This window comes from Solanum tuberosum, unplaced genomic scaffold, assembly GCF_000226075.1.
Source record: "Solanum tuberosum cultivar DM 1-3 516 R44 unplaced genomic scaffold, SolTub_3.0 scf00066, whole genome shotgun sequence".
NCBI classification, from domain to species: domain Eukaryota; kingdom Viridiplantae; phylum Streptophyta; class Magnoliopsida; order Solanales; family Solanaceae; genus Solanum; species Solanum tuberosum.
The window spans coordinates 1,841,817-1,856,650 of NW_006238989.1; positions in this window are offsets into that span (position 1 = coordinate 1,841,817).

The following is a 14,834-nucleotide window of genomic DNA, read 5'->3' on the forward strand; positions in this document are numbered from 1 at the left end:
ATTATGAATTGATAAGCAATTTTATGCATGTTTTATGAAAGGATTAATTTATGATTTAGGGATGCTTTCCAGATAGGTATAAATGATTTATGAAAGGTTTTCTCTCAATTGAAAGGAGTCAAAATTTGCAATTGTTAGGAAGGTAAGTGTCTATATGAACTATCTTATGAAATAATGGTTCTGAAAGGAGCTACTCTTAAAGCTAATATCCCACACAAAAAACTATGATTTTCTTTAAAGCTCTCATTATGTCTTTTACTTAATGCTTGACCTTGTCTCATGGTTTTAACAACTTTGCTTTCTAAAGCTTTTGAATGTTCTACTTGGTCATGCATTACATGTTTAAAGCCTACTATGATATCATGTCTACGTTTATGCTTTTTCCCCATACTTAGTACGTTTCGTGTAGTAATGCATACATGTGTCTACATTGTCTAATAATGTAGGGTTCTATGCTTGTTTCTCCTCTCGTCCATGGCCAGTAGATTGCTTTGCCGTGAAGATTAGTGAGTCCTCATGTTTCAAGGGCCATTCACCTATGATACATTTTTTTTATATCTTTAGTTTTTAGACTTTGTACGTGGTCTATGGGTTACGTCCTAACCACTCTTATGTTGATTTTAGAATGTCTTTTCAAGACAGAGTTACGATTCTGCATTTATGTCAAAAATATCTTTCGTAGTATGAGACGTCTAACTCAAATTCTTGTATTGAATATTCTACTATGTTATATGTATGTCAAGTGGTTTGTGTAGGGCCTCTCGGGGATCTTTACGCCATATCACATATAGGGTATATTTTGGATCATGACAACTACAAGAAGAGGTAAAATAGTAAACGCACACAAAAACACAAAAATGACCCCGAGGGTCATTACCACATCCACTACTAAACTGACTTCCTTCCTTGTAAGTTAATGAAAATAAGTACGTAAAGGATAAAAAGATTGAGGATATTTGGTCCGCATTTCAAGCTTGGTCTCCCAAGTAGCCCCCTCAACCTTATCATGCCTCCGCTGATGTAACACTCCATATTCAAAAACGGCCAAATAGCAGCTTTCTAGGTGTTTCAGGTGCCAAACACCACCGGCCACCCATGGAATGAACCACGGACCGTAGGTGTGGTCTGTGGATGGTTTGCTTATAGCAGGTCTGAGGGCCCAAAACGAAGGCCTGCCTAACGGATCGTTGGTCAGATCGCGGTCTGTGGTTGGAGGTGCATGGTTCGAAGCCCCAAAGTCAGGTTTTTGACCACCATCGACGATCGTGTAGGATGGTCCACCATCCTGACCACGGTTCGTTAGTGGGGTCTCGTGGGTCAGTAATTGACAGTTACTTTAAGGGTAGTTGGGTCTTTTCTCAATTATTTTATATTGATACTATGTCATTTTTCCTATGTTTAGGACCCATATAAAGGATTTCAACCCTCAAATTAGTTCATTCAAGTCATTATTTCCAAAACCCAAAAGAAATATCAAATTCTTCATCTAAAATACTTCTCTCTCTAGAACTTGAAGATGAAGAAAGCATTGGAGCTAGGATAAAGGTCAAGTCTCTATTCCTCAAGCATTTGTGGGATTTGTAATCAAGGTATTATGGCTTTTAATCCCTAGATTACTTCCATCTCCCCAATTGAGAAGATGATTTCTCCCAATTTGAGTTAGGGTTTCTACCAATGTTGTGGGTAATGATAAAATATTGATCCAATTGAGTGGATTATCATTGTTTATGATTGAATTGATAGTAATACATGTTTTTAGGGATGAAATTACATGTACCCATGTCTAGAAGGATGAAATTGATGTAAATGGATTTCATGCCATGAAAGGAGAATTTGTGGGTTTAGATGTATTCAATATAGGATTGATGAGATTAATTAGAATTGAAGCCTATATGATGAATCATAATTAGTTTTGCTTTGAGATTGAAGCTTATGATATGAGTATGATATTGAATTGCTTGAGATTGATCATATATAATGACTATTAGATATAGGGCTTTAAGAGTAAAGCTTATGTTGTCAATTGTTGACTATTAGATGTAACTATTGTAGAAGGGATAGTTCCCACATGAATATCTTATATGATGAATGTGAAAGGCTTTCTCAAATTGAATGATTCTATGTTGAAAGGATTGTTCACCTAAAATGAATCTAATGCTAATGACTAAGATATTGATAAGGCAAAAGGTGATTACTCATGACCTCCACATGAGATGGATATGAGGCGATTACCTGTATTCCATGAAGTAGAGTAAAAAAGTGATTACCCTTATTCCTTAGAGGCGACTCCCTTTGTTATTATGATATGATTGGACACGAGACGAGTACTCATGATCCTTATAGAATGACAAGAGTTGAATAACCATGTCACATGAAGTTGGACAAGAGGCAATACTTGTGATCCATATGTTGAATTGGACTAGAGGCGAATACCCATGATCCATATATTAAGTTTGATGAGAAGCGAGTACCCATGATCTATATGTTAAGAAAGACTAGAGGCGACTACCAATGTTCCTTTGTAGTTAGGCAAAGAGGTGATTCCCCATATCTATAAAAGATAAGCTAGACTATGATATGTTGTATGATGAGTTTGGATTGTTGCTTGAGATGCCTTCCTTGATATGCTTGACTAGAGGTTGATGACCCAAGTCTTGACTAAGGATAAGTTGAGGTCACTTCAAGAAGTATTCCTTCTATGTTATGATGGTTTATTTGCATTGATTATGCTTATGGCTTATGTTGTTATCTCTTATGCTTATGTTGATTTTTATGTTGGCTATCATATTTAGTACACATTTGTACTAACGCATACTCTTGCCTACATTTTTTATCTAAATGTAGGATTTGGCTGTATCGGCTCTCTTCTCTATGGCTAGGATCTTAGTAGAGCAAGACTTGAAGATTGGTGAGTCATCATATTATTTGAGGATATGGCCACCATTTCTCTTGTGTTCTTTTATTTTATGTTTTGAACACTATTGTATGGGTTGTGTCCCAAGATATTCATATTGTAGATGGTTTGAGAGAAAGTGTAATAGACTTTCGCTTTTTGATATAAAACTTTGATGTTGGTTGAAAAATGTTTCAAAATTTCTGATCATTTCTATTATCTTATGTTATGAAAGCTAAGTGGCTTATCTGAGGCCTCTAAAGGTCTTGTATGCCATATTTTATCTAGGGGGTACCAATGGGTCGTGACAAACTTGGTATCAGAGCACAAGGTTTAGAATGGTTCTAGGATGTCTCAAACTATGTTTAGTACAGTCTTGTTCATAAGTGTTAAACGCACCACATTTATGAATGAGAAGCTATTTGATGCTTAGAGAACTTCATTTATTCATTTCTCTATGTCGTACGATGGAGTTTAACTCTATAAGGTCTTTCTCCTAATCCTTACCCGATGGTCTACATGATATGACTACTAGAAGAGCTTTCGGAAGAAGGACTGAAGGAGAAAAGATTAACCTAAGAGCTCCTCCTCAAGCTCCGGTTGACCCTTTGACCGACCAAGTGACCAATACCGAGTTTAGAACGGCTTTTCAAGTGTTGGATCAAGTTGTGATGGCCCAAGCCAATAAGGAGGTGGTGAACCCCATGAACCCAAAAGTGGGTACGACGACATCAAGAGTGAGGGACTTCATAAGGATGAATGCTCCAAAATTTTATTTCTCTAAGGATGAAGAAGATCCCCATGAGTTTATTGATGAGGTATATAAGGTGTTGGCTATCATGGGAGTGACTTCAGTGGAGAAGGCAAAATTGGCCGTTTACCAACTTAAGGGGGTTGCTCAAATTTGGTTTAACCAATGGAAGGAGGCAAGACCGGTATATGCGGGTCCCCTGGATTGGGAGAGATTTAAGTCCTCTTTCGTTGATAGGTTCTTTCCTCTTGAGATGAGAGATGCTAAAGTGCTTGAGTTCATTAATCTTCGACAAGGAAATATGAGTGTGAAGGAATATACCTTGAGATTCACTCAATTGTCTATGTATGCTCCTTCTATAATTGCCGACTCTAGGGCAAGGATGAGCAAGTTCATTTCAGGCGTGTCTGAATTAGTTGTAAAAGAGTGTCGTACGACTACGCTTGTCCATGACATGGATATATTTCGTCCAGTGTTCCATGCCCAACAAATAGATGGGGAAAAGCTCAAAGAGAGGTCTAAAGATCAAAGAGGGCAAGAACGGATGATGGTAACTATTCATACTCTATGTTCGGTGGACGTGGTCGTTCCAGGTTTCGACAAAGGTTTTCCAAGCAAGGTTCTTCTAAGGCTCCCCCAAGGTCAAACAATGAAAGGGTATCTAACCCTAAACCTCAAGGAGGTGGTAATGGGTCCTCTCTGCCTAATTCTACTAAGTTTGGAAAAAAGCATGAGGGCAAATGCTGAAAGGGTTCCAATGTGTTCTTTGGTTATGGTAAGATGGATCACAAGAGAAGGGATTGTCCTTCATTTCTAAGAATGTGGGAGATAATCGTCGTAGGGCTCAGCCCTACCCTTCATCCGGTCCAAGTGGTTCGAGTGCTAGTCCTCCTAAGCAAAATAGGTTTTATGGTCTTCAAACTCGAGGTGAAGAAGAGGATTCTCCCGATGTGGTTACTAGTATGCTGAAAGTTTTCAAACTAGATGTATATGCTTTCCTTGATCCCGGTACTACTTTATCTTTTGTTACGCCATATGTGGCTATGAGATTTGATGTGCTACCCGAAATGTTGTTAGAACCTATTTTTGTCTCTACTCCTATTGGTGATTGTGTATTGGCTAAGAGGGTATATAGAAAATGTCTCGTCTGCTTATCCCATAGAGTTAGTCTTGTTTACTAGATAGAGTTTGATATGCTAGATTCTTATATCATCCTTGGGATGTATTGGTTGCACTCTTGTTATGCTTCTATTGATTGAAGAACTCTGGTAGTCAAGTTTCAGTTCCCGAATGAGCGTGTCTTAGAATGGACGGCGGGATATTATATGCCAAAAGGTTGGTTCATTTCTATCTCAATGCTAAAAATATGATTTCTAAGGTTTGTTTGCACCATTTACTTAGGGTGAGGGATATGGATTTCGAAACCCCTAGTCTTGAGTTGGTCCCCTTTGTTAATGTGTATTCAAAGTGTTACCAAATGATTTACCTCATATTCTTCCCGGAAGGAAAATAGATTTTGGTGTTGACCTTCTCCCAGATATGTAGCTTATATCTATTCCTCCTTATAGAATAGCTTTGGTAGAACTTAAAGAATTAAAGGAAGAATTGAAGGATTTTTTGGATAAAGGTTTCATCCAACCGAGTATCTCTCCATAGGGTGATCTAGTTCTGTTTGTTAAGAAGAACGATGGTTCACTCCGAATGTATATTGATTATCGTCAGTTGAATAAGGTGACCATTAAGAATAAATATCCTCTTCCAAGGATATATGATTTGTTTCACCAACTCCAAGGTGCAAGTTACTTCTCTAAGATCGACCTTAGATCGGGTTTTCATCAATTGAGGGTGAAGAATGATGATATTCCAAACACGGCTTTTAGAACCCGATATGGTCATTACGACTTTTTGGTGGTGTTGTTTGGCTTGATTAATGCTCCGGTGGCATTTATGGATTTAATGAATAGGGTGTTTAGACAATACCATGATATTTTGTAATTGTGTTCATTGATTATATTTTGATCTACTCAAGGAGTGAGAATGAGCATATTTATCATTTGAGGATTGTGTTGCAAGTCCTTAGGTAACAACAACTCTTTACAAAGTTTAGCAAATGTGAGTTTTGATTAAGGTATGTAGCTTCCTTGGTCATATCGTTTAAAGTAAGGGTATTGAGGTAGATCCTAAGAAGACAGATGCGGTCAAGAGTTAGCCTAGACCTCTATCACCTTCGGACATTAGAAGTTTCTTGGGTTTGGCCAGTTATTACCGACGATTTGTTGTTGGGTTTTCTTCTATCACCTCTCAATTGACGGCTTTGACTCAAAAGAAGGCGAAGTTTGTATGGTCAGAATTATGTGAGAAAAGTTTCCAAGAGTTGAACGATACACTTTCTTCCGCTTCGGTTTTGACATTGGAGGAAGGGATGAATTGTTTTGTGGTGTATTGTGATGCCTTGAGAATTGTGTTGGATGTTTGCTTATGCAAAATGGAAAAGTTATTGTCTATGCCTCAAGGAAACTTAAGTTCCATGAGAAGAATTATCCAACCCGCGATCTTAAATTAGCGACAGTGGTTTTTGCCTTAAATATATAGAGGCATTATTTGTAGGGTGTTCATGTAGATGTGTTAACAAACCACAAGAGCTTGCAATATGTGTTTAATCAGAAAGATCTGAATCTTCGCCAAAGAAGGTGGCTTGAGTTATTGAAAGATTATGATATGAGTGTTCTCTTATCACCCCGTCAAGGTGAATGTAGTAGCAGATGCTCTTAGTAGGTTGTGTATGAGTAGTTTTGCTCACATTGATTATAATAAGAAGGAATTGGTACGAGATGTACATAGATTAGCCCGTTTAGGTGTTCAGTTACTGGATTACACCAAGGGTGGTGTTATGGTTCATAATGGTTCCGAATCGTCTTTTGTGAGTAATGTAAAAGCTAAGCAATGTGTTGATCCGACTTTGGTAGAATTGAAGGAAGCGGTGTTCAAAAACTCTATTGAGGCTTTTTCCCAAGAGGGAGATGGTGTACTTAGACACCAAGGTCGATTATGTGTTCCAAATGTTGATGACTTAAGGGAACAAATCTTAACAGAATCCCATAGTTCTCAGTAATCTATTCACCCAGGAGCCACCAACATGTATCGTGATTTTGGGAGATCTACTGGTGGAATGGGATGAGGAAGGATATTGCGGAATTTGTGGCTAAGTGTCCAAATTGGTAACAAGTGAAAGTTCAGCATCAGAAACCAGTTGGTTTATCCTAAAACATTAGCATTCCTACTTGGAAGTGGGAAGACTTGAATATGGACTTTATAGTAGGGTTGCCACGTACTTAGTGACAATATGATTCGATTTGGGTCAAAGTAGGCCGAAAGACAAAATCGGCCCATTTCTTTCCCGTCAAAGTTTCTTATCCGGTGGAAGACTATGCTAAATTATATTTGAGGGAAATGGTAAGGTTGCATGGTGTGCCCTTGTCCATTATCTCCGATAGAGGCACTTAGTTTACTTCTTAGTCCTGGAAGTCATTCCAAAAGGGTCTTGGCACTAAAGTGAAGCTTAGCACGACTTATAACAAACAAACCGATGGGCAACTTGAGCGAACGATCCAAAAATTAGAGGATATGTTGAGAGAATATTTCATCAATTTCAAGGGAAATTGGGATGATCACTTGTCGTTGATAGAGTTTGCTTATAATAATATCTACCATTCTATTATTTGTATGGCCCCTTTGAAGCGCTTTATGATAAGAGGTGTAGATCTCCCATAGGGTGGTTTGAGGTGGTGAATTTTCCTTGATAGGACCCGAATTAGTTCATGATTCTATGGAAAAAGTCTGGCTTATTAGAGAGAGGTTGAGAAAAGCTCAAAGTCAACAAAAGTTTTATGCCAATGTTAGAAAAAGAGACCTTGAGTTTGAGGTTAGTGATTGGGTCTACTTGAAAATCTCACCCATGAAGGGTGTGATTAGATTAAGGAAAAAAGGAAAACTTAGTCCCACATACCTAGGCCCGTATCAAATTTTGATACGTGTTGGTAAGTTTGCTTATGTGCTTGATTTGCCGAATGATTTGGCAATGGTGCATCCGGTGTTCCTTGTCTCTATGCTTAAGAAGTGTGATGGTGACCTGACATCCATAGTTCCCCTAGAAGGCTTGGGGGTTGATGAAAATCTCTCTTATGAAGAGGTACCGATAGAGATCCTAAACCGGCAAGTTAAGAAGTCGAGAAACAGGGAAGTTGCTTCTATGAAAGTATTATAGAGGAATCATTTAGTTGAGGGTGCTACTTGAGAGGCTGATGCCGATATGATGTCCCGATATCCCCATATTTTTCCTTCTACTCTATCTTAAGGTAATAAGTTTCCTCATGATTTACTCCTTGTTTGAACTCATGTGTGTTTTAGATGGTCCAATGATTTCCTTATGTTATGCATGTTCATGAAAACTTGTGTTTAGAAAGAAAAGGAATTTATATGATTGATTTTCCTCATGATGTAGTGCATTGAGTATGAGTCGCATATAGACTTCATGAGTTTAATTGATGAACATGCTTTAGCTAAGATTTTTGAGATTCGAATTGCATATAAGCTACATGAGATTGTGCTGAGCATACTTTTATCTTGGAGAAGGTAGTTCCTCCTTGAACATGAGTAAAATGTTGAAATTTCATGCATATTGGGTTGCTAGTTGTAGTTCCTACCTTCCCTTGAGATGCATTTCAGTATGATTAGTTTGCAGTTGATGTTTCCTCCTTATTTATGTGTATTGCATACATAATGGGTTTATAGAATAGTTTCACCCCTCATATGATGTTTTGAGAATGTCCTAGCTTGGTGTCGATAGTTCCTCCTAGGTTGTATGCATTGCATTTGTATGTTGGGTTGTTAGTTCATCTCCTACTCGTTTAGAACCAGTTTGAATCTCATTCGAGGACGAATGGTCCCAATGGGGAGATAATGTAACACCCCATATTCAAAAAAGACTAAATAGTAGATTTCTAGGTGTTGCAAGTGCCAAACTACGTCGGCCACCCACGACCTATGGAATGTAACATGGACCATAGGTGTGGTACGTGGATGGTCTACCTGTAGCTGGTCTGAGCACCCAGAACCACGGCCTGACCAACATACCATTGGTCAGACCACAGTCCGTGGTTGGAGGTTCTTTTGTTGAAGCCGAAAAGCCAGGTCTATGAGCACCATCGACGGTCGTGCAGGACAATCCGTCATCCTGACCATGGTCCATCAATTGGGGTCTCATGGGTTGATGAGTCAGAGATTTGGACTCATTTGGGGATTTGTTTTTATAGATTTAGTGTCCTCAAATGCTTAATTTGTTCCATAAACTGATGTTAAATCCTTGATTTTCATGTATATAGATTGAGGAACAAAGCAAGGACACTAATAGGCAAAAAGGAACAAAAGAAGCTAAAGAAATGAAGAAAGGCAAGCCTGGTGATCGACAAGAGTACTTGGCAAATCGCCTAGTGGCTAGCTTGACCGCCTAAAGTTCCAGTGTGCCAGCCCTGAGGGAAGAAACCAAGTCGGTGACAAAAAGGATCAGTCCACGAATCGCCGATCAGTTTTGCAACGCAATGACAGATCGCCAATGCGAAAATGGAATGGAAAAGGTTAAAGGGCGGCTTGCTGAGTGGTTCGGCGAGCCCGACTTACTTTGCCAAACAAACATTTGTGGCTTATTTTTGGCGACTATAAATTAGATTTTGAACATTTATTTTAGGATGGGGAGTTATGTTTTGTGTGTGGAACAAGACGATTTTAGCTCAGAACACTTTTCTCAGTAGTTTTTCATAGTTTTGAAGAACCTTAGAGATTCAATTTTGAGATTTTGGAAGTGGCTTTTGAATATTCTTCAAATTGAGCATTGTAAAGACTAAATATCTCTTACCCAGTTAATGGCTAATCGATTTGATAATCGTTTCCACTCTTTTATGATGTTTGGCCAAAACACCAATTCTTGGGGTGTGATCATGTGATTATGGGCTGAATTAATTTATAGGTACTATTAATTACTAGTTTAAATGCTATTTTGAAGTGAGTTTAATCATTATTTGTGGTTTAATTTATGAATTGTAGTTGCAAATGCAGTTCTAATTATGTGTTCTTGGATTGTGAGAGAGAGAGAGGTTTTAGAACTAAGATTACTGATTAATGATTTGTAGGTATTGGGTTGAGCTGGGTTTAGCTCGAGAGAGTGAATCTTAAACCCAATCCTACTCATCTAGCTCAGAAGAGTGGATGAATTAAGGTTTAGGATTTTCTTCATTGTTATGCTTGTTGATATTCGAAAGAAATCACCTGATTTGTGGTAGTTGTTCGAGAGAAAGCTATCTCCCTTATAGTCTAGCCTACTCACTGAGTTTTAGCTGTTTAATAGTAGTTTGAATTACCCATATATCGTAATTTGCCTATAACCGATCCCAAGAATCCTTCTCCCTATTGTTATTTCGAAGTTTTTGTGACTGCTTGTAGTTAATAATTAAAACCAAAACCCCCATGTGACATTCGTGTCACCCCTTTAATTTGATGAATGACTTTTTCGATAATTTCTAATCTTATAGCTGATTAGACAACGTTTTCACTTCCTAATTTAATTTAAAACATGTACCGCTCCCTGTGGGATTCGACCCCAACTTATTTGTTGGGTTTTATACTGATTTACAATCGTTGACACCTAGAATTGGATGAGGTGTGCTTGAAACGTTAAATCATGGGTCAGCAGCTGACAGATACTTTAAGGGTAGTTGGGTCTTTTCCTAATTATTTTATATTGATACTATGTCGTTTTGCCTATGTTTAGGACCTATATATAGTGGAGATCAACCCTAAAATTAGTTCATTCAAGTCATTATTTCCCAAAAACAAAAGAAATCCCAAAGTCTTTCTCTCAAATATTTTTATCTCTTGATCTTGAAGAAGAAGAAAGATTTGGAGCTAGGATCAATGTTAAGTCTCTATTCCTCAAGCATTTGAATTAGGGTTTCTTCCAATGTTGTGGGTATTGATGATTATTGATCCAATTGAGTGGAGTATGATTGTTTATGATTGAATTGATAGTAATACATGTTTTTAGAATGAAATTACATATACCCATTCCTAATCCAAGGATGAAGTTGATGTAAAAGGGTTTTATGCCATAAAAGGAGAATTTGTGGGTTTAGATGTATTCAATCTAGGATTGATGAGATACATTAGAATTAAATATTATATGACAAATCATGATTAGGATTGCTTTGAGATTGAAGCCTATGATGTGATTATGATATAGAATTTCTTGAGATTGAGCATATTGAATTACTTTCAGATATAGGGATTTGAAAGTAAAGCTTATGTTGTCAATTGTTGACCATTGATGTAATTGTTGTGGAAGGGATAGTTCCCACATGAATTTCTTACGTTATGAATGTGAAATGCTATCTCATATTGAATGATTCTAGGTTGAAAGGATTGCTCACCTAAAATAAATCTAATGCTAATTACTAAGATAATGATGAGGCTAGAGGCAATTACCCATGACCTCCAATTGAGATGGACATGAGGCGATTACCCTTATTCCTTTAAGTTGAACAAGAGGTGACTACCCATGTTCTTATGATATTATTGGACAAGAGGTGAGTACCCATGTTCCTTATAAAATGAGAAAAGGTGTACCCATGTCACATGATATTGGACAAGAGGCGAATACCCATGATCCATATGTTGAGTTGAACTAGAGGTGAATACCCATGATCCATATGTTAAGGTGGATTAGAGGCGAGTACCCATAATCCATATGTTAAGAAGGACTAGAGGAGACTACCCATATTCCTTTGTAGTAAGGCAAATAGGTGATTCCCCATGCCTATAAAAGATAAGCTAGACTATGATATGTTGTATGATGAGCTTGGATTGTTGCTTGAGATGTCGTCCATGATATGCTTGACTAGAGGTGGATGACCCAAGTCTTGACTAAGGATAAGTTGAGGATACTCCAAGAAGTATTCCTCCTATGTTATGATGATTTACGTTCATTGATTATCCTTATGACTTATGTTGTTATCTCTTATGCTTGTGTTGTTGTTTATGTTGGCTATCGTATTTAGTACATGTTTGTACTAGCACACACTCTTGCCTACATTTCTTATCCAAATGTGGGGTACTGCGGTATCGACTCTCATCTTTGTGGCTAGAATTTTAGTAGAGCAAGACATGAAGATTGGTGAGTCCTCATAGTATTCGAGAATATGGCCACCATTTCTCTTATGTTCTTTCATTTTATGTTTTGAACACTATTGTATGGGCTGTGTCCCAAGATATTCATTTTGTAGATGGTTTGAGACAAAGTGTAATAAACTTCCGCTTTTTGATATAAAACTTTGATGTTGGTTGCAAAATGTTTATTTCGCTCAATTCTATTATCCTATTTTATGAGAGCTAAGTGGCTTATATGATGCCTCTTGGGGTCTTATATTCCATGTTACATCTAGGGGGTACCCCTGGGTTCTGACAACTGAACCTTTATTAACGGAATCTTCTTAGCCCGCAACCTCATAAAGTGCCTTTCTAGAATGGCCACAGTTTCCTCCTCAAAATGCAAGGAATCATCAAGAAGAATTGATTGCCACTAAAGCACGTGGACTCATCAGAAGCATACCGCCTCAACATAGAGACATGAAACACAAGATGAACACTCGAAAGAGCTAGAGGTAACTCTATCTCATAAGATACCTCTCCTATCAACCTCAGAATCTCAAATGGGTCGATGAACTTGGGCTAAGCTTTCCCCTCCTTTCGAATCTCATCACTCTCTTAAAGAGTGCCACATGTAGACACTCACCCACCATGAACACTAAAGGCCACAACCTCTGATCATCATAGCTCTTCTGCCTACTTTGGGTAGTATAGAGGAACACTAAAGGCCACAACCTCTGATCATCATAGCTCTTCTGCCTACTTTGGGTAATATGGAGTTGCTTCTGCATCATACATACACTATCCATAGAATCACGCAATAAGTCAGTGCCTCACGACCTGACCTCAAAAGAATCTAACAGCTCTCTAGAGAATGACACCTTCTACCATATAACGCCTCAAATGGAGTTATCTAAATACTCGAATGATATATATTGTTATATGCTAACTCCGCCAAACACAAGAATTGTCCCACATGCCTCCAAATTATATAAGACAGGCCCGGTGCATGTCCTCCAAGACCTCAATAGTCCTCTTAGACTGACTATTGGTCTGAGGAGTAAAAGTTGTATTGAGATCAACTCGGGTACCCAACTATCTCAAAACAGAACTCTTAAAATGCGATGTGAGCAAAGTACCACAATCTAAAATAATAGACACACGCACCTCATATAAATGGACAATATCCTAAGGTAAATCTAGGCCAATCTCTTTGAACTATAGTGTCATGACCCGAGACTACCCCTTAGACGTGACATGGCTTACTTGACCCCGAAGAGGTCTCATACAAGCCCTTAGCATACATCATTGAATATGTCATAGAATAAAAGCGGAAAATTTAAAACTTTTTCTTCAACAGTCAAAGTCACTTTTATAAAATAGAAAGGAGTCTAAACATAGTCTCATTGGCCATCTATACAATCGAATACTTAGACATATATGGATACAACCCTTACATAGTTCTAAAATGAAACTAATAAAAGAAACTATTAAGATATCTACTAAGTAGGATGTTGGTCCCCAAACTTGAGGACTCATCAACTAGCTTGGAGGATCACCTATTCCAAGCCCTTGAACCAATAGATCCCATCTCCATGAACCAACCCCCCTACATTTATAGAAAACATAGAAATATGGGTTACAACAAGAATGTACTAAGTATGGTAGCTATGCATAAAAACATTTGAAACATGCTTAAAGGGGACATTTTAGTTGAAACCCATGCTACGCACTTTTGAACATCTTTCTTGAAAGGGTTGGAGAACACAAGTCATAAACAACTCACATATAGTTCATCAAGCACAAGGATAACAACATTACCATAGGCATAGTCTCCAAATATAGTCATAATGCACATATCATATATTACAAGACATAATACACATGCATAGCCACATATCAAGATCATAACATCATAATAGAACAACCACATAAGTAACCCTAAGCTCTACTTGTGCGATGCATAGATAGGGTCCGTAGTCCTACCTACACTAAGTATCACTTCTAGACCACCAAAAACATACATATCTTACTTTTGATTCATTCATAGCCAACATACACAAGTAAGGAAACATTCATAATCATAACTTGTAATAAGTAAGGTCAACCTTAGAATTCATTCATATCACATATACATTATTCATAAGTCTTCATAACATAAGAGAACCTAATCATAACCCCTCTCAAGGTCCAATTGTGCAATGTATAGATACCATCCCATACTACCACCCATACTAAGTAGTACCTCTTAAGAAGTCATAATTAGAGTCCACGTTCTTATCATAACTCGTATTCATATCTTTTAGGGAATATAAGCCTTAACCAACATAGACCATGTCAGCTACGTGGAATCCGGTGTCATATAACCCACACCGAAAGAAGGCGTTCTACTTGCCTACGGTAGAACTGCATATATAGCTATCTTAGGTGGATCCACTAGCTAAAGACCTCCGTGGGCATGTAGTTAAGAGATAGGGAGATTGCTTTTAGAAACCACGCCTATTGCATTAACGGGAGAGCTTCCATCTCATGAGACTCTCTTGGATGACCCGACCAATTGCATTAACGGGAGGGTCTTTACCTCACTTTTCATATCCACTCGGTGCTAAGCATAATTCCCTTTCAAAGTTACATTAAGTCTTTACTTAAGTTTTGGTTCATGAAAGAATGCACTAGGAACTCAAACTGTAACACCCCGTATTCGAAACAGACCAAAAATACAGATTTCGAAAAGTTGAAGGTGCAACTTACGGTCACCATCCACGGACCGTAGGTCAGACCACGGCCCGTGCTGGTGGTCCGTGGTTCACCACTGCAACCCCTCCCAGACCCAGCTCAGAAAATTGGCTAAGTCCCGACTCACGGACAGACCCACGGTTCGTAGATCAGACCACGGTCCGTGGTCTGTGCCCGTGGATCGAGACTTCCCCTACCCAGCCTCTGACACAAACTACGGTCGACCAGCACGGACCGTCATTTGATCCACGGTCCGTAGGT